At 46.3% G+C, this 19776-nt stretch overlaps 1 protein-coding gene and 1 long non-coding RNA gene across 3 annotated transcripts in view; one reads left to right on the top strand and one right to left on the bottom strand.

The window, feature by feature from the left end:
- Nucleotides 1-19776, top strand: part of LOC126539585 (latrophilin Cirl-like) — a 398662-nt gene that overhangs the window by 184636 nt on the left and 194250 nt on the right. The window lies entirely within an intron of this gene.
- On the bottom strand, nucleotides 9659-13823 carry LOC129386984 (uncharacterized). Its single transcript, XR_008614327.1, has 2 exons — nucleotides 13508-13823; nucleotides 9659-9767 (listed from the first exon to the last, which is right to left on the bottom strand). It is a non-coding gene; the product is annotated as an uncharacterized lncRNA (long non-coding RNA).

Genomic DNA, 19776 nt, shown 5'->3' on the forward strand with positions numbered 1-19776 from the left:
TGGAGGGGGTCCGCATTATCTCCTCGTCGTAAACTCCTTACGGCGCACGGTCGGGGCGCACGCAGCGAGCTCGTTCCGTCCGATCTTCCATTGACAAAACTGACGCTAAAGCAATTGACGACGAGAGCGACATTTGCGTGTCTCCTCCAGCGAAATAAGACAGCGGTATTCATTTGGGTCGTTATCCGTTCCCTAAAGATATAAAGCGCCTCTTGCTCGCTGAGTAAATTAAGTCTCCGTGCTTGCGGCGTGTCCTGCGCGGAGGTACAATGGCTAGATTCAGAGGCGCGACCCCGAGCCATTCCGAGCGCAGCTGCCCGTTTCCGGCGCTCACTGACGATATGACCGGCCAAGTCGCGGCATCTGCAACGGGCGGATTGCCTGCGGCGCTCGTCGAGGCTGCGGACAACACCGCGTCGTGGCACACGTGTGTGCTGCAGCGCATGTGCGGACACCCGCCAGCGATTCCTTCATGCTAACACATGTTTGCACGTCAGCATAATTCATGCTGGTCTTTATGCAATTGACGGCATTGGAAGTATTCAACTAAGCGGTGTGAGGATGCGCGACTCTCACGCGTCCCCTGATATGCTGTTTTTTCGCATAGCTCCCGTCTCCTGTAATCCGGCTTCGCCGCGTGGCTTTACTGCGGCGGGTGGTATGCTTGCAGGGTAGTACGAGAGATGGCGCGAGTGTTGCTCTGCTAACGCTACCTAAGGGCAGGGTTGCTTGGACACAAAAAGAAGGCTCTCTCTGTTTGACTTGGGGTCAGCAGCGGCGCGGACGTTCAGCGTGTGCGCTTATCCATGCTTCTGCAAGAACGTCTCGCGAAGCCTACCCCGGAATGGACGAACACGATCGTTCGAACGCGCCACCGTTCGCGTGACCATACGCGCGAACGAACAGGCGTTAGTGCCCAGCATGGCGCGAACATACTCGCTTGTTGTCCGGTCGCGGTGAGTCGGACTTGCGCGATTTGTCGCGCGCCCATCGGCATGTTTTGTGGATAGCAACTGGGCTAGCAGGCATTAGTCTTATGAAATGTGCAATAAATGCCCTTGTGATTGTTTGCACTACTGGGTTGTCGTTCCTTTGTCGCAAGAGCACGGGTGAGAACCCCACAGTGGTGAGCATATTAACAGCGCTAAATGGACGGGATACGAGTAGGCAAGACGGGACCGATACAAGAGGATTACGGGCGCAGCAAAGGAGTGCTGCCTTTCTCCGGGCGCGCCTGGAGAATTAAAGAAACCACGTTTATTCCACATTAGGATACGCTGAGGGGCGTTGCAGCGGAAACTGCAGCGGTATTATTGCAAAAGGGGAAGGGTGACGCAACTCGACAGAGGTAGACCAGTTCCTAAAGGAGTCAAGCATCAAAAGAGCACAGGCTTTCTCGGTAGACATCAAGGACCTATATTATTCCCTACCTCAAGATGACCTCTTCGCCATTGTGCCGGAAGGGATAGAAATGATGGGTGAAGTCCGGTTCCAGAACGCAGTTGGCACCAACGTCGCCAATTTCCTGGACCTGATGCACGTTTACCTAAGATCCACCGTCGTCCTGCATAATGAAGAGTTCAATGTGCAAAAGAACGGGATATGCATAGGCTCTCGCATTGCACCCATAATGAGGGATTTGTTGTTGGCGCACTATGATAGTCTCCTCTAGGAGCAACTCAGAACAACAATTCCCGTGAAGGTGTTTCGCTACGTTGACGATTTTCTGGAGATCCTTTCTGCCCACCCTAATGAAGCCACAACCCTGTTCGACCAAGCGTTTGAAAAATTCAGGAGCATCTATCGAGGTTTGACGTTCACAAGGGAATTGCCTGAAAAAAAGGCTAATTCCGCTTCCTTGACCTTGAACTACACCTCCAGGAGGGGCACACGTGTATGCCCCGCGTTCCAAAAACCACCTTCTTCCCTACACATTCAACCATTCAAAAGTAGTGAAGCGCTCCATCGCCCTAGGTGCCCTTAGAAATGCGGTCGTTCGCTCTTGCCCCCACTCGATGTCCTGCAGCTTCTCCAATCAAGTCCAGCGGCTTAAAGCAAGTGGCTATCCTGCACAACTGCTGTCATCCTTGACGGAAGTTTTATTGCAAGAGGTTCGTTCACCCAAGAAACAGCGCAAAGCGGTTGATGACTTAACCAAGACTGTCGCGATACCGTATATACGTGGTGTGTCCCATCGCATCAAGAAAGCCGCAGGCCGGGCCGGTGTAAAGGTGGTGTTTAACGCGCCTAACAAGTTAGGAAGGTTGTGCCAAAAAGTCAACGAAAGCCGGAGAACACCTGGACTGTGCAATAAGAAACATGTCGCCAAGCCTGTGGATTGCAGTACCAATGTAGTGTATTCCATTCCCACCTCTTGCGGCTGCACTATAGGGCAAACAGGACGTTGTATCAATGATCGTTTGCGTGAGCATGCGCACTGTGTCAAGATTAAGACTGGCAGTAATCTGGCTGTTCATTGTGCAAAGTGTGGTTGTTCACCACTCCTGAATGACACACGTGTTCAGTTCAGTTCAGTTTTATTTTCTTAAAGACCCCTTTGCTAGGGGTATTACATAAGGGGTGGGTACAGTTGATAATGCAAACATAAACATAGGTATACAGAAAAATTTGTACAAGAAAGCTGCATTCTCGCAAGTCCATAAAAACAAAAAGAATAACGCGTGAAAAAGCAGATTATTAATTAGCCAACAAACACATATTTTCGAGAAACGATGTCGGGCAAGCGATTGCAGCGACGTGGTGGGGAAGGGCATTCCATTCTGATGCTGTGCGGAAAAAAAAAAAAAAAAAGACGAGGGAAAAGTGGTTGTGTGGGAGCGTGGGCGTAAGACTTGTAATGGGTGCCCAGTTCGTAGCGATATTCGTGCGGGTGGTGTGATATATCGCTCGTGAAATACGGAACTGTGAAAGAACTTATGAAAGAGGCAAAGACTGGCAGTAGTGCGGCGACGTGCAAGGGGCTGTAGATCAGATTTTGCTCTTAAGGATGATACGCTTACGTCATATGAGCAGGATGAATGGATGTATCTAACGACGCGGTTTTGAAAGGACTCGAGCTCGTTAACTAGATAGGCTTGATATGGATTCCAGATGGGTGATGCGTATTCAACTTTCGGTCTGATAAGGGATTTGAAAGCTAGGAGTTCTACGTTCTGCGGGGCGTCACGCAAGTGTCGTCTCATGAAGCCAAAAGTTCGGTTAGCTGGTGAAAGTATGTTGGGAATGTGCGTACGCCAACTGAGATCACGAGAAAGTGTGACGCCCAAGTACTTAAATGATTCTACTGATTCTAAGGGAACGTTTGCTATTGTGTAAGAGGACAGGAAAGGGTTACGGCGGCGGGTAAAAGATAAATGTTAACATTTTTTGGGATTAAGAGTCATCAGCCAATCTTCACTCCAAGACTGCACGTTGTTAAGACTTTGTTGTAAGGTGTTTTCGTCACTAGCATTAGAAACTTGATGGTAAATCACGCAGTCATCGGCGAAAATTCGTATCTTACAAGATACGTGTTGGGGTAAATCATTAATATAAATTAAAAAGAGAAGAGGACCGAGAACTGATCCCTGAGGGACTCCAGAAGTTATAGGGAGAAGAGTGGATGATTTTTCACTAACAGAAACGAATTGGTAGCGATCAGTAAGGAATGCGTCGAGCCATTTGAGTACGTCACTGTGTAAGTTCAAAGAAGAAAGCTTTAGTAGTAAGTGGCGGTGAGAAATTTTGTCAAAGGCCTTTTCATAGTCAAGAAAAATAGCGTCAGTGTGTTAAAAAGGTAAAGCAATCAGATGGCCAGAGAAATCTTTGAGACATTTTCTATGTGTCAGCTAGGAGCCACCTGTGCTAGTTCCCCTTCCATAGCTCTTTGTGGTAAAGAACTTAAGTTCCTTAGAAGTTAATCAGTTTGGCCGGTGTCCACTATGTGTATGACTGCATTTGTATCGTTTAATGTTATTGACGGATGCGCAGCAGGAGTTGACCGACGATGACTCGCTTCCCTTCCTTCTTTCACTCTCTTTATGCTTGTTGCGAGTAGTATACATTTGCGCAGGCTTCAATAAAGGTGTTGGTAGCCAGCGCTCGTCCTGTGTCCTCCCTTGTCCGTGTTTTTTGGCGCTGTTTTAAATATGAAACATCCTTAACCTACCCTAATACACTTCTTCATTCACCTAACTCGACCTTAATCCACCTAAATCCACCTTAGTACTGCTTAATGCACCTTAATCCGATCACTAATAAATCATTAATTAACTTTGCTGATCATTAATATCTTATACACGGCTGGACATGCTTTGGTTCGCTTCTGGCCTTCCTTGGGCCACGTGACATTTTCTTTTGCCTGAAAAAGTTAGGAGAGGGCATTACCATGGCAGCGAGCCTTGGCAAGCGAACGCTTCGTGTAGTCAGCACTTTGCTCGGTGGTGGCCGAACACGTGGCCTCTTGCGTGGAGATCAAGGAGCGAGAATCGAGATTTGCTGAGACGTTTGGTCGCGCCTCCTTCAGGCATTTTCGTCCTACTAGCTGGGGAGTGCGCTCGGTCTCTCTAGCGTCTTTCGCTGCCTGTCGTGCCGCCTTTAGCCGGTTTTCTTCTTCTAGCTGGGCAGCGTCCATATGTACCAGTGCACAGTATGGAGAGGTACGATGTGACGTGGTGGTGTGTACCGTTATGAACATCCACTACACCCATTTTAAAATTGCCGCTAGTATCATCACCAACCAATCTGCTTTGCCGGTTGCCATTTCATGGTTTACATCTACTGTGTATTACGGGAGAGCCAGCAATTTTTTAAACTGCAATACCCACGGGAACGTCCCACATTGTTCGGGATCGGCCCATGGCAAAGGCGCACACACACTGTAAGGAGGCTAAACTTGCTACGTCGTGGGTCGTCCTCAAACGCAAGGCGCAGGCGCTCGCAACGCCGCCAGCTTGTCTAGTCACAGCTGCGTTTGGATTTCTTATACCCGTGTCACACGGGCGTTTGGAAGGCCTTCCGACCGATAGCCAGTTGACTCAAAGGTGAAGTTCGAGCTGCTACACGGGCAGTTTCGAAGGCCGCCGAGTCAATAGTGTATCGAGTCAACGGAGCACCTTACAACTCTATCGAAATCTTGATGACCTTTGAGCAGCGGAAACGGAAACAGCGCGAACATGCCCTCTCGTTCACAGTATGCTCGTACTCACGGTTAGAAAGAACAAATCAAACCAAAATGCCCTAACAATACTATATATGAGATTTTTTAAATTATTCAATAGAGTATTTTTGCCACTTGATATGTGCGAACTGCACATACTCTGGACAACAGCCACGTGCAGCGTCGGAAACGTTGCGACAGTTTCGCTACTCAACAACCTAAAAACTAAACATATATGTATGGCAATGTTTAAAAAAATTTTTTATGTATAAACAAACATAAAAGAAATTATAGGGCTTTTAAGTGGTTTTAATGTTTAGCTTTTCGTGGCATGAAAATGAAAATAGAGATGCGCAGCGCCACACAATTTGGTGAGAAACGCCGGAACCACCCAACGGCCTTTCAAAAGTACCGTGAAGCAGCGCGACAACTCCTTTGAGTCGATAGAGTTGTAGCGTTTCGAAGGCCGTCGACTGGAAGGCCTTCCAAATGTGTTTGTGTGACACAGGTATTAAAGTATAGAACTAACCATGGCCAAGTTATGGGATTGCGTTTTAAGAAAACGTACTGAATGTTCACGCCGAAGGGCCAAGGAAGGTGTGTGTGTATAGCGAGGGTCTCGAATTCCGGCAGCTTTGATGTCTTCAGTTAGCGTGTGTGGGTTTTATTGACGCATTGCTTGCACCCAAAAAAGTTCACGTACTGCTTAACGCTGCGGTAGATACGATGATCTGCATCAGCTGTCATTGCCGTTAGCGGTGCCACTGGCTAACACCACCAGGGTTCGTCCTAGTAGACTGCTATAATAAGTACCCGAGAAAGTGGATAGGAAAACGGCGTCGCGGTAGCTCACCTTCTAAGGGCATCGCACGCGTAATGCGAAAACGTAGGTTCCTATCCCACCTGCGGCCGGTTTTTTTTTTTCATCCACCTTTCATTTCCATTTATTTATCATTTGTTCAATGCTATTAAGAACTACAGATAATTTCCCATATGTTATCCTTTGTTTATTGGTTTTCTATGACAGTAGTAGTAGGATAAACTCGCGAATGTTGTGAATTTCATGGGTTATATTAATAGGAGTCCGTATAGCTAATGAACTACTTGTTCTATATGACTTTTGAGATATATTTCACGAATAAACAGAAGAGGTGCGGTCCTAGGACAGAGGTTTCTGTCATATTCTCACGTAGTATAGTGACGGTGAAGAAGGCAGCAAAACTGTGATTAACGAAACTAGCGTTTTATTGGGCGAATTTGTGCCCTCAAAAGCTATCAAAGAGCAACGATAGCGGCGAACACACTCGCCGATCGTCGAAAATCTGATCAGCGGCCCAGAGGTGAATCTCCGCATGGCTGCCATTGGCTGTTTTGGAGCAGACACTCTTTCGACGCTAGCGCCAAGGTCCCCTTCAATTACGGCCCTAACAGGAGGGCGATGCTCTAGCAAAATGGCGGCGCACATGATTGTTTACGTTGTCATGGCAACAGGAACAGCAGCCGCGCGGCGCCTCCTCTCCCTAGCGTTTTCTTTTCTTTTTGTTTTTCTTATGCCGACGCGCTCCGTTCCCTTTCCCCCATCTCGCGCGCGCCGCTTACTTTTGTTTTCGACTGTACGCGGCGCGTTCTCCTTTTTCTTATTATTTTTTTTTTCTTATCGCGCGCGCACCACAAGCCAGTTCGTGGTGCGCCGGGGGCTATGCGTTGGCACGCACGCAGTCTTGCCCATACTTATACCAGCATGTGCCGGGACATAAAAAAAATTTCACTTCCACCACAACAGATCCTTGGTCTCGCTTTATCGACATCGTTGCCGAAAAAAAAGAAAAAATGATTCTTATAACGTGGTGTGATACGCGCTCAAAAAATAAACGAAAGGGAAAGGTGCATGACATATGCATGAATACTAAACACAAAAGTTCACAGCCAGTGAAATAAAAAAAAAAACCGCTAGAAAACGTGAAGGCTGTTTCATGTACACACACATATAAAAAGAAAAACTAGGTTTTTTTATTACGCCCTCAAGACTAAAATGTAGACGAGCTTCTGATGTATGCACTAAGATATTGCACAAAACTGGACGACGTGTGTGACATAGTCAGGACAACTAAAGAAAGGGAGAACTCACTGGTAATGGTAAAAACAATGACACGCAAAATACCTAAAAAACAGCATAAAATGCTAAGATTGTTTGATTGACAGCCATACAAAAAAACAAGAGCTCACTTATAAACCTTCACGAAAGTATATGAAATGCGTGACATGTTCATTACTACTGAACAAAATGAAAAAGACATGGCGGAACAAAAAATAGCATTGTACTAAAAACTGAAATACACATCACATTATTTTGCACTTGGCCACAACTTGAGTAACGGTGGCAAGGGGGAACAGAAGGTAGTCGGCACCCGCCGTGGTTGCTCAGTGGCTATGGTGTTGGGCTGCTGAGCACGAGGTCGCGGGATCGAATCCCGGCCACAGCGGCCGCATTTCGAGGGGGGCGAAATGCGAAAACACCCGTGTGCTTAGATTTGGGTGCACGTTAAAGAACCCCAGGTGGTCGAAATTTCCGGAGTCCCCCACTACGGCGTGCCTCATAATCAGAAAGTGGTTTTGGCAAGTAAAACCCCATAATTTAAAGTAGTCGGCTTTTGCAGCAGCACATAGAAAACATGCGCAGAAAGGCCTATTCCTCAAAGACCAGGTAAAATAAGTCAACACGACTTTTCTTTCACTCCGAATGTAATGCTTAGCCGTAAAATTACGTCACTTAAGGCACTAAGTCCTACCTACTGGGTACTCCTGTCTATAATAAACATGAACTGCAAGAATCTGCATTTAGGACACTTGCAATGCTCATGCTTTCCAGAAGAAAAAAAAGCGTATCATGCCTACACATGAAGGTTGTTCGCGTGGTTTTCCCATCGGCGAATACCGAGGTAATACACAAACACGAACAGTGATTTTTCAGCTGTTAGTACGTTTGTAGAACGTGACACACAGAAAAAGCACAGAGGGCGGAAGGGGAAGCTAAGCTACTGAAGTTGCAGAATGAGACTTGGCACAGAAAAACACAAGTCATAGACCAGGTGACAATGAGGAGGAACGTCTATTTGTCAGATTTCTCTGCAGGTAAGAGGGAAGTGTAGCACAATCAAGGCGCAACGATGTCCGGAGGCTCATGGAGCACACACATGGACAGGACTGTATTCGTGTACATACGCATTCTGATGTCCTTGGGTTTGTGCGCTTACCTGTTGTCTTTAGGCACCTGGAACAACCTTGCAGGACTTGTTTTGAGATATTCGTGCACCACTGGACGATGCACGAGTGGCGCGAGTCGTGAAGCGGGTGAAACATCGTGGAGCACAAGCACACAGCTATCGAGGACCACGAAACTGACGAAACTACCCATGTCGGTCAACGCACAGCAGCGCACGCTTTCCGATAACAGCCGATAACGAAACATCAAACGTCATGCAGCGGGCTAAGCTGGCGATGGGCCTTCGGGCGCCCGCGGAGACAGCCGAAGGTGAGGGCGTTGCGAGAGAGGGGAGTTGAGAGGAGGGGCGAAAGGGCACGGCTTCCTGGATCGGCGAGCGCGGGCGCGCTCCAATCTAGCAGGTCGTACAAGGGAAGCGTATTTGCTTTCCCGCCCTCCCTATGGATGGCGCCAATTACCTCTGCCACCTAGTGTTCCTGTATATGCTCCCGCAGGGAGCAGAGTTGCGCATAGGTCCGCCGTCGTGCTCCATCTCTGCAGCGAAGCCACTCCTCGCGCGCGCAGGAGCCAAATGCCACGCTGTGTTCCGCCTTTTTCTCTAGTGGTCGCGAGCTACAAGCGCCAATTGTTCGCAGGCGCTTAGCAAAGGGCACTTCTTAATACAGGCTACGCTCGAACGAGTCATTCGTGCAGCCGAAGGGGGTGGGCTTCCAACCAACCGAAACTTTGTATGTACCTATGTAAACACGTATATACAAATACACACACGAACGTACAAATAGGGGGTAGGACCGCCTTCGATTCCCCAAAATAAAATACTCCCGTGGCTCGAACAGCTCCAAAGTTCGCTCGCAAACGCGCAGTACGTTGCCACAAAAAGCGGTGCAATAATTTTCAGCATTCATATGAAGTTGTCTTATCATGATCAGAAGGCAAGAAATGTTTGAAAGAGTGTTTAAAGAAAACTTCACACACGTAAGGTGGACACTTAGCGCATATTGGCTGCCGAAACCAGCCGATTATAATGACCGTCGCCAAGAGAGCTATCGTGCCTGCAGTTATGTCAGTGACCGTTAACAGAGCGCCATTTATCACTAGCCATCGTTCACAACAGCTGCACGTTTTTGATACATGCGGTGCGGACACAGATTTAAGCGCATTTCCAATGTTCACATGCGCACATTTTAAGCAAAGCTTACTTTTACGATTCATTCATACCGCAGACTAATCAGCTATTTAGTAGCAGCAAATCTGCAAGTAGAAAAAGATTCAAGATGCAAGAGCTTCTAGATCAAATTTATTTCATACAAGGGAATGCATGAACGGCTGCTGGCAGCAGGCCAAGTGTGCTGGTCCTTGGAACCTTGGGGGCAGAATTCAAAGAAACTGGAAAGGCAACAAGCTATTAAGAGTAACAACAGGTTATTTTTATTGCACTAATCACATCAAGATGGCAAACTTGCAGAGTAATTATTCACACAGTGCAGACTGTAATATGCCAACACATTTTTCTTGATCTCTCACCACTCAGAGAAGAGCCAGTAGCTGAAGACACTGTATCAAGTCAATGAAATCACTGAAGCAGGCTTTGGCCAAAAAGCCAGGTTACAAAGCTTTGTGACCTATCGCATCAGAGGCAAGGAAATTTTACGTCATTCAACAGTGCATTCACTCCACTCCCTTCCACAGGAAACAGCATTCACCAAAGCACAACGTAGATTTCCAGCATGTTTAATTGAACGACAAGTTTTGTTTCACTGGCTCCGCGTAGAGCGCTTTACCGCCTTCCGTGCGGTTTGTGCAGTGTGGTGCGCTGCACCCCGTCATACTGGAATACAAGTGCCAGTACGATGTGTTTCGTATCACTTCACCAAGGTCCTTGACTTCACATCGTCGAATACCGTACCTGAAACCCGCAGCTGCTGCTCTGAACGCACGATCGACGGTCTTCTGATTGCAATGGCGATAGCACTGACGGAAACGACGAGTTCGCATGAGTCGGCGATGCGCCCGTAAAGTTGGCTTCGCAGCGGCGCGGATCATTTGACGTCATTTTTCGCGCTCGGCCAATAGCGGTGCGAGCGGCGCCGGAAAAGTTATGCGCAACTCTGCTCCCTGCGGGAGCATATACAGGAACACTACTGCTACCGCAGCGGCTCAAACGCGCCGGCCTTTTATACATCAGTCGTCGAATGTTCCAGAGTAATCGCTGGGACCCGCGTGTCTTCCACAAAGTTCTACGCCATTCGCGTCGCGCATGCATGAAATCAGATTACACAAGGTTCGGCGACAGACAGCTGATGGAACCATCGATAACATTCCAGAAACTTCCGATACGTGCAGGCGCGTCCTGCGCTCTGCGATAACATTTGTTAGGCGGTGAAACGGGGTCACCCGATAAAGATGAAGTACGCGTGTCAATATCGTCAGCGGTGAGCGCTGTGATGTTTCTGGGGGGCCAAATGCAGTCACTATGCGTCTCAAAGATCCTCGTTTTCATTGTATACCGCAATGCATTAGCTCGATGTCCCCAGTAGCACCGGCGATACAAAAAGCGCCGGTCCGCATGCACGCTGGCCGAACATCGCGTTTCAGTCGCTTAACACCGTAGCACATGCTTGAGGACTGTGCCCCGTTGGAGTAAACACAGCATTGACGATCTGACAGGCAGTCTTACAGCATATACATTAATGTTACGGAAACACTGGACTAGGAGAGTTTCGGGACTGAGAGGGCATGACTGACAGATGAGTCATGTTCTCGATCTCTTCCGATGCGTGGGTGTACGGGATGAAGAGCCACGTTAATTGGGCCCTGTTGCGCACACTGCGTGCGGTTAATCCGTGCAGCACAGACTGTATACCGGAGAGGCAGAGCGGAGGTGCCTGTCTGTACAGCTTTTTTCACTTCTGTTCTCGAGCCACAGTTGTGGAGAAGAATGACGCAAGGAATTTTCCGTGGTGTAGGAAAGGTTTCTCTTCTCATGCAGGTGTCGTATATGCAAGTTAGTACTGGCGCAAGTACAGCGATGGGTGACATAGCTACGCAGGAATGCCATCAGGACCACATGGCAGTGGCTGCGTTGCACTGTGAATGCTTTTTTCTTCGCTTATTAATCTTCACGCTTAACTAGTCGACCAAAAGCTCGGCGCATCGCCTCTTGGTAATGGAAGGTCGGAGGAAATGGGGTCACAGTCTCTGCTGAAAACGTATTGTAAATGCTGCGAAAACGCATTTCAAACCTCATCGATGTTTCATGATTGCCCGTCGACAGCTGAGATATTATCTGTTCTACTTCATGTTGACCTCATTTGCACATATTTCCACAGATTGTTGTATTTTGTTTCTCTAGAAATGTCAGTTCCTACTCAGGTAATGTAGTGAATGTGATCACGGTCATAAAGATTGTTTTTTTTTTTTTAAAGAGCTGCCGGTACTCTTTGAATGCTGCCTTCCATTTTAGCCCTTCGCTTTTTGTTTTGTCTAGCATCTCTGTGATCTCCGGGGGCTCGACAACGTGACGGCCGATACTTGAGGGGAACGTGCACACCCTCTTACAGTGAAATTACCGGACGTTGGTAAAGGCGACAACACTCCGCACTAGAAAGACAGAAACCACAGCGGCGAAATTACACGGCGGGCAGGCGGCGATGCTTTCGGTGCATTTCTTTTAAAGTCTCGCCTGTGCGTTGAGCCTCTTGGAAGCAGTCATGTGTCAGCATGGCCGACACGCACACTTTCGATGTTCGACAGGCACGAGTCCAACATGTTCTCAGGCTATTTTGGCACGCAGTTTAGCTGTTTCAATTTGAAAGAAATACAATACAGGAGAAGAGATCCTTTCTGTGTAATATCGTGGTTACAGTGAGATAATGGCAGTCTATCCCATTGTATTCTAAGCACGTTAAAATCTCCAAGCACTGTAAATGTGCGCTTTAGGTGGGAATTGATGGCGTCCTTAATTGATGATAGACGCTCATGGAACAAAAGCCTATTCGCCGAGGGTGATACGTAAAAGGCACCCAACAGTGTAATACTTGTTGGGGGGCTAGTTGGTGCATGTTCCCATAAGAGGGTTGTAGCGCCTGTCCCGTCTCACTTGCTGTGTGTTGTCTTTTTCGGCGCTACAACCCTCTTCTGGAAACACCCAACAGTATAAGCGCTCAGCCCCACCGCAGTGCAAGACAGATATTTCATGCGTCTGATCAATTCGAGTCCGCACTCTGCAAGCACCTACGAACCGCGATCGGAACGCCTCCGATGCTTTTATACCACCATTGATGTGCGGTACAGCATCGGTAATAATCTGACAAGGATATGTGGGAAGAAAGCCGCGTCTCCGTTAAAACTTGAAGGGATGAAATGGAATTGCGAGAAACTTGACTATATTTTTTCCTCAAGCAGTGAACATTAATAATAATGACGTTATGCGAGGCACAGATAAAATGAAGAGCGCTTTATGAGCTCCAATTAAAAACACATGTACTTCAGCTTTCTTTTCTCGTTGGCATGCCGCGTATGGGCTCGCATAACTGAGCAGTGCATCAGGTGTCGTCGAAGCAGCGTCGAGCATTTCGCCCATGCACTGCAGCGCGGCTCCGGCGTTGCTCGGCCAATCACGGCGCTCTCTCTCGACGCGCAGCCGATCGGCTCCGAGAGCTTAATGATTCCATCCCTGCTTTGATAGTGCTCCATATATCTGCATTATCTGCCACCTTTGTAGTCGCCGGCGCGACGCTTCGAAAGCGATCTGCCGCGCTTTCCGGGTGAAGCGACTATTGAACTCTCCCTCCTCGCCTTTAAGAGAAAAAAAATGGAAGCCTGCGAATAAGGAAATCCTGCCACTTGGAAATGTTTTTCGCCTCACGTGGTTCTTCTCATTTCGCTGAAATGGGCGGCCATAGAGAATGAAGTGACCCCCCCCCCCCCCTAAAAAAAAAAGCAAGCGCTCGAACTGTCGTCTTAAAAGCCTGTAATGTTCCCGGTGCTTTTGCTTATGTAGCATCGGGAGCACGCTGGTGTCCCTAATAAGCACACTCCCTCGCCCGCAATTTCTCTTGGGCCTTCTTTTCTGTTCCTTTTCTAATCTTTCCTACACCCACCAAATTGTGACGTCACACACGTACCCGTCCAATGAACTGTAGTCCAGGTGTGACGCGTTGCCACGGTGACAGCCAATCGATGGAGAAGGAAGTGCTCCTTGTAGTTAAAAGCCGTGGAAGCCGCATTGTCGGCGCTCTGCTGTTCTCTGCGACCATCGCGGCCTCTTTTTCTCGCGCAGGGGGATCAAGAAACCAAAGCAGGGACGAGACAGCTGCGCCGTGCAGTACGCGGCATCGTCACTCATTGCGCCATTGTCCGTCCGCTCTGAGGCATAAAATGAAGTCTTTGTCTTCCTTTGTTTCGCTTGTGGAGAGAAGGGTGGGAGAAACAATGCCCTCCTCTCCTGTATTGGGCGAACCCCGTGTCTGTGCTTTCGATTCGCGCCCGGCAAATTATCTCCGCCGCGTTAGTTTTCTCATTTTCCTGTCTCGAGTCGCTCGCCTGCGCGCACGTCCCGTTCCCTCTGGTCCGTATCCTCCGTTCTTTTCGCTCCGAGACGGCTCTTCTCGTTAAACGCGAAAGCAGCGCGTGATCGGTGAAATGGAGAACACGGTTTCAATATAAAGCAAATTTCTTCGGGTCAACATAACAGAAACACCACCTAAGTCAAGCATAGCGACATATAATAATTATTTGTAACAAATGGCATTCACAAGACGGGGTTATGTTTTCGAGTGTTTGGCAGTCATATGTTGTGCATGCTCTAATATGCCACTGATCGACACCTCTAGTGTTTTGTACTTTGTAGCTTTGTTCAAGTTAGACAGTTCATGAAAAAAGAGCGTATTATTGTTTGTACTCTCGTGCTTCAAAGCGTGGCATAAAATAAAATATTGCAGTTTAGTGGTCGCAAGTATTCTGTATTTAGGAAAGAGTTCTTGGTCGTGGAGTGTTGTTCTTTTCCCATTATTCTCGTAAAGCCTTTTCGCAATGCGAGCAACTTGTTTTTTTCTGACATTTTCCCTCAGTTGCTCTAATTGAGGCAACAATTAAAGAGCGAATAATATAACGCCAGCATTGCTATTGGTGTCGACAAAGTAAGCCAATGATTTGCGGCCGTTCACTGGCACTAAAGTAAATATCGTCATCCCAACTCATTTTTTTTTCATTGAATACAACACCCAGTGTTTGAAATGTAGGCACTACATTTAAGTGAACACTGTTGAAGCAAATGTCTTTTGTCAGTGTAACTTTCTTATTTTGTGCTCTAAAAGTAAGTGCTTTTGTTGTGGCGACATTCACCTGTGAACCTTTTCTTTTTTGCGTCTATTCGTATAAATTTGAGAGGGCAGAATTCACAGTATCTACTAAAATATTTACTTAATTTCCTGAAAGATAAAGCATACTCGTCAGCGTATATGATATACTTTGCAGGGGTAAATATGTGCATAATATCATTAATCAAAGTATTAAAAAGAAAGGACCTCGCCCGAAAAGCACCGCGGCGAAGCGGTTTTATCTCCGATGCGTATATACCCCTCGTGACCGACAGCTCGCGCGCGATCACTCAGGGCCGCACAAGAGACCCTGCTTGACCTCGGGAACCATAACAATCAAGTTTTCGCATTGGTACATGATTCAACAGATCAAACGCTTTTGTAAAATATACCAAGATGCTGATAACTATTTTATTTTGATCGATGTATTTTAATATGTACTAATCTAATAGCGCCTGCTCTGTAGAAAGTTGCTTACGAAATCCATACTGTCAATCAGTTATATGACGTTCCTTCTCGAACTTTAGTTTCTCAAGTGCAAATACTGGGCGCACAGAGATAGGTCGATAATTGTCTAGTAATTTTTATCGCCTTTTTTGTATGTGACAGAGACGTGTGCAATCTGCATTTTAGTGGAAAGATGGCATCAGCAATGCACAAGTTAAAGGTTATGCGTGAGGCATGGCAGCGCGATATCTAGGAAAAACTTAATATGTTTTGATTGTATTCCGTCAATGTATACACTTGTAGTATTGTTGAGCTCCTGGAACACATGTAGTACTTGATGTTCTTCGTCGGGGCTTGCTCAAACGGGTTTTACTAAGGTCGTTATGCACGCATGGCGGGCCTGGAAGGTTAACGGAATGCTGGTTGAAATTGTTTACTAATTGCTGTCCTGATATGTCAACTCCATTATGTCTGATCACACTAAGTTCATTTTGAGTATTGGTGAGATAAAAGAGACTGCTTAATTTTTTACCACAGTATGTCCGTCCTACCTCCAGTAGAACCAAACTTGTGAGCATAGTACGCCTTTTTTGCTTGCTCAACTTCTTTATTCAAGTGGTTGCGGTAGAATTTGAAAGCCTTCAGTACCAGAACTGCAAGTTGGGCCAGTTGGTTGGGATTCATGGTAAGGTTTGCAACAGCGCACCGAAGACAAGGACAAACAGAAGGAATAAAACGACGACATGGCCTTCAGTACACTGATCTCTTTTGTTTTTGATAAATTTGTGATATATTTTATGCTTCTTATTAATTTATTCATCGGGTTGGGTGTGATCTACGGTTTACGGGTACGGTGATTGCGCCTTGCTGTTTTTATAGGAAAACGTTCTTGATAGGTACTTTAATGATGTCTGAAAAAAATTCGTACGCTTTCTTCGGGCGTGTTTCGGGAAGCGTACTAGTCCAGTCAACACTTTCTAACGTTCTTCTCAATTTAAGGAGGTTTTCGCTGTTAATAATCTGAAAACACTCCCTTAAATCATTAAGTTTTTTTCTTGTGTGTTTAATACAGAGGAATATGGGTAAGTGGTCACTCATATCAGAAACATTGACGCCAGCTTTAAAGTTGTCAGTTTCAAAATTTTTCATGAACACATTTAGTGATGACGATCAGGAAGTTGTAATTCGCGTTGGTTAATTAATTACGTTGGAGAGTCCGCGTTTGCTTTCAGTAGAATGTCTAGATTTTTAGCATGTGTATCTGACACTAATCAAAGTTTATGTCACCAACAAACAGCAGCTTTAAACAGTTATCATTAGCATAGGAAAGCAGTAATTCAAGAAAACGAAAGAAATTGGAAACACAACACGAAGGTGACCGATAACACACTTGAAAAATCACGTTGTCGACACAAGTGGACAAAATTTCATAATCATATATAGATGCAGGGAACATGGGTAGTAACTCAGGCTGCCATGTCTGAATTCTTAAACAAAACACGCACACCGCCACCGTGGCCAGAAGCAGTTTAAGAACGTTTGGTAGCTATCTGAGGAACGTCTATTTCACTCGAGCACCAGGTTTCAGAGGTAATAATTACATCAAATGACTTGTCGCAGCATTGAAGTAAAACCGATAGCTGCGATTCCTCGTTTCCAATTGACTGGGCATTAAAGTGAAGACATTTTAAGCGCTTTGAAAAACCTGAGCCGATATGGCTTTTAAGCTTACCCGGAAGAATGAGGTACAGGCGCGTGCAATATGACTTGCAACAGCCTTGTTCGCGGTCGAAGGGGCTGCGCGTTACATGCGAAATAACAGATACCGCTAGTTGAAGCTATAGGTCTGGAACGTGCCCTGTGTCTGCGCAGCCTCTACGACCACGCGCACTGGTGTTGCAGGTGTATACAGCACTATCCGTGCGATACAGGCATAAGTGAGCTGGACAGATTCATATGCTTTGGTCACACTAACTTCCTCGGCAATTCAGCCGTTTGTGTGCCACGCATACTTGTGGACGACTGCAAGGCTTTTCTTTCGAGGAACCCGTATGGGTTTCCTTTGCAGTAACTGCTACGATTGTGCGGATGTCTCTTTTTCTCTTCATTAATTACATCTCCCCACCTTGCGGGTTTCTGCAAAACTATTATGTCATGATCGTATATTGTTGAAAATATTTCCTTTTATAGCAGATGTGTCGCTAGTGCACGGTGCTGTTGTTTCGTCTTTGTTATTGTTTCCACCATGACGGTCGTGGTCGCCTCTGTTTCGAGTTTCAGACGTATTACTTCCCCAGAAGATGGCACGATCATCCAGAAAATGGAGCAGAAAGAGAACATTATCGGTCGTCTGAGCAAATGTCTTCATGGGCAAACACAGAAGACCAATGAGTTGCTCAACCAACTCATCTGGTGCCGCTGCTCCAAGACAAAATTTGTCAGTGCTTACACATTGAAGACAGCAACTAACAATGCTCTACCCTATTACAGTGACTGTAATTCTGCACGAAAAGCTGTTCTGGATGCGCTTGGAATTGTTCCAGATGTGTTTTGTAATATTACCCTCGACAGGATGGACAAAGAGCGTGTTGACAGGGCACAATTCTATGACTGCCGAAAGCAAGGAAGGACGACGGATAAAAAGGAACACTAAAAAGGGTTTTGGATACACCTGCAAGAAAGGATCGTGTCCGTATGTTAAAAGTATCATCATCAGGATTGACTCCAGCATCGTCGTCTTCTTCCGCAGCTGGATCGCGGCGGAGGTGAAGCATGCATTAAGAAATCCTCATACGTGGGCTGATATCGAAGATAGTGGAATGCCGGGCCGACCCGCGGCGGAGGTGACGCAGGCATTAATTAACCCGCTATGCTGAAACAGAAGCTCTTCCTGAAGGCACAGCTTCTGAGGTGGCACAGTTTTTCGTGCAGAACATCGTACTGCGTCATGGCGCCCCAACCTGTGTCATCACAGATAGAGGGGCGGCGTTTACGGCAAGGCTGCTTGAAGAAGTTTTTCAACTGAGTTACAACACGCACCGAAAGACGACTGCATATCATCTGCAAGCAAATGGCTTGACCGAAAGGCTTAGGAGAACGATGACCGACATGCTGTCGGTGTACATAGACGTGCAGCATAAGACGTGGGACGAGGTTCTACCGTACGTCACGTTTGCGTACAATACTGCTACGCAACAGATCACACACACACACACGCGCGCGCGCGCACACACACACACACACACACACACACACACACACATATATATATATATATATATATATATATATATATATATATATATATATATATATATATATGGCGAAACGTTTTTTATGGATAAATCTGTGCCCTAAAAGACAGGCCGCACTCGAAGCACAACGATAGCGGCGAACACAGTCGGCGATCGTCGAAAATCTGCCGGACAAGTGCGTCGGCTTTTATATATCAGTCATCGAAGCTTCCAAAGTAATCGGTGGTGCCCGCGTGTCTTCCAGAAAGTTCCAGAAAAAAGAAACAATAAAGCTTTACGATAAGGCCGACTACGGAGCAATAAATAATGAATTAAACTCCCTCTTATCCACTTTTGAACTTCACTTCCATCAGCATACAGTCGACGAAAACTGGTCAATCTTCAAACGCAGAATTAGTGATCTAACGAGCAGATATATTCCAAAATGCACCATCAACTCTTGATTCCCAAAATCCTTGGTTCAACAAAACGCTCAAAAGACTAAAAAATAAGAAGCAGCGGCTGTACCTTGCAGCTAAACTTAGACCCAGCTATTCTGCATGGGAAAAATACTACAGCGCTGAAGATGCGTATTTGACAACAGTGAAAAGCGCGAAGCGTTTCTTTCTTCACAACGACTTACCCAAAATGATAAGAACTAACCCGAGAAAATTTTGGAACGTGATAAATCCCCAGCAATCGCACGACATCACCCTTACTAATGATAACGGCGACTCTGTTAGTGATGCTCAGTGTGCCGATATATTTAATACGGCCTTTTCATCAGTATTCACGAAAGAACCTGAAGATACATTCCTTTCACTACCTTCCATTACTGAACTAGCAAGGCCAGCCATAAATTTTCATCCAAATGGCATTTCGTGCGCAATCGACAAATTGAAAATTTCATCGTCAGCCGGAACCGACGAAATTAACACAGTTTCTCAAAAACACTAAGGACATTTCATCCAAGTTTTTATGCTTGTTGTTTTCTCAGTCACTCGCCACAGGTATCATCCCAGAAAACTGGAAGATGGGGAAGGTCGTTCCTGTTTTCAAATCAGGTAACAGAGACTCTCCACTCAACTATCGCCCCATTTCCCTGACTAGCATCCCTTGTAAACTAATGGAACACGTCATCTACTCCCAGATAATGCAACATCTAGACTCTATAAATTTTTTCACTTCATCCCAACATGGGTTCAGCAAAGACTTATCATGTGAGACACAGCTTGCCATCTTTCTTCACGATCTTCATTCCAACCTTGATGCTAACTTACAAACTGACGCCATCTTTTTAGACTTTGCCAAAGCATTCGATAAAGTACCTCATCAACGTCTACTCTTAAAACTTTCCAGAATAAACTTGCATCGAGAAATTATTGCAAAGTTAAA

Source organism: Dermacentor andersoni, chromosome 11 (assembly GCF_023375885.2).
Source record: "Dermacentor andersoni chromosome 11, qqDerAnde1_hic_scaffold, whole genome shotgun sequence".
NCBI lineage: Eukaryota > Metazoa > Arthropoda > Arachnida > Ixodida > Ixodidae > Dermacentor > Dermacentor andersoni.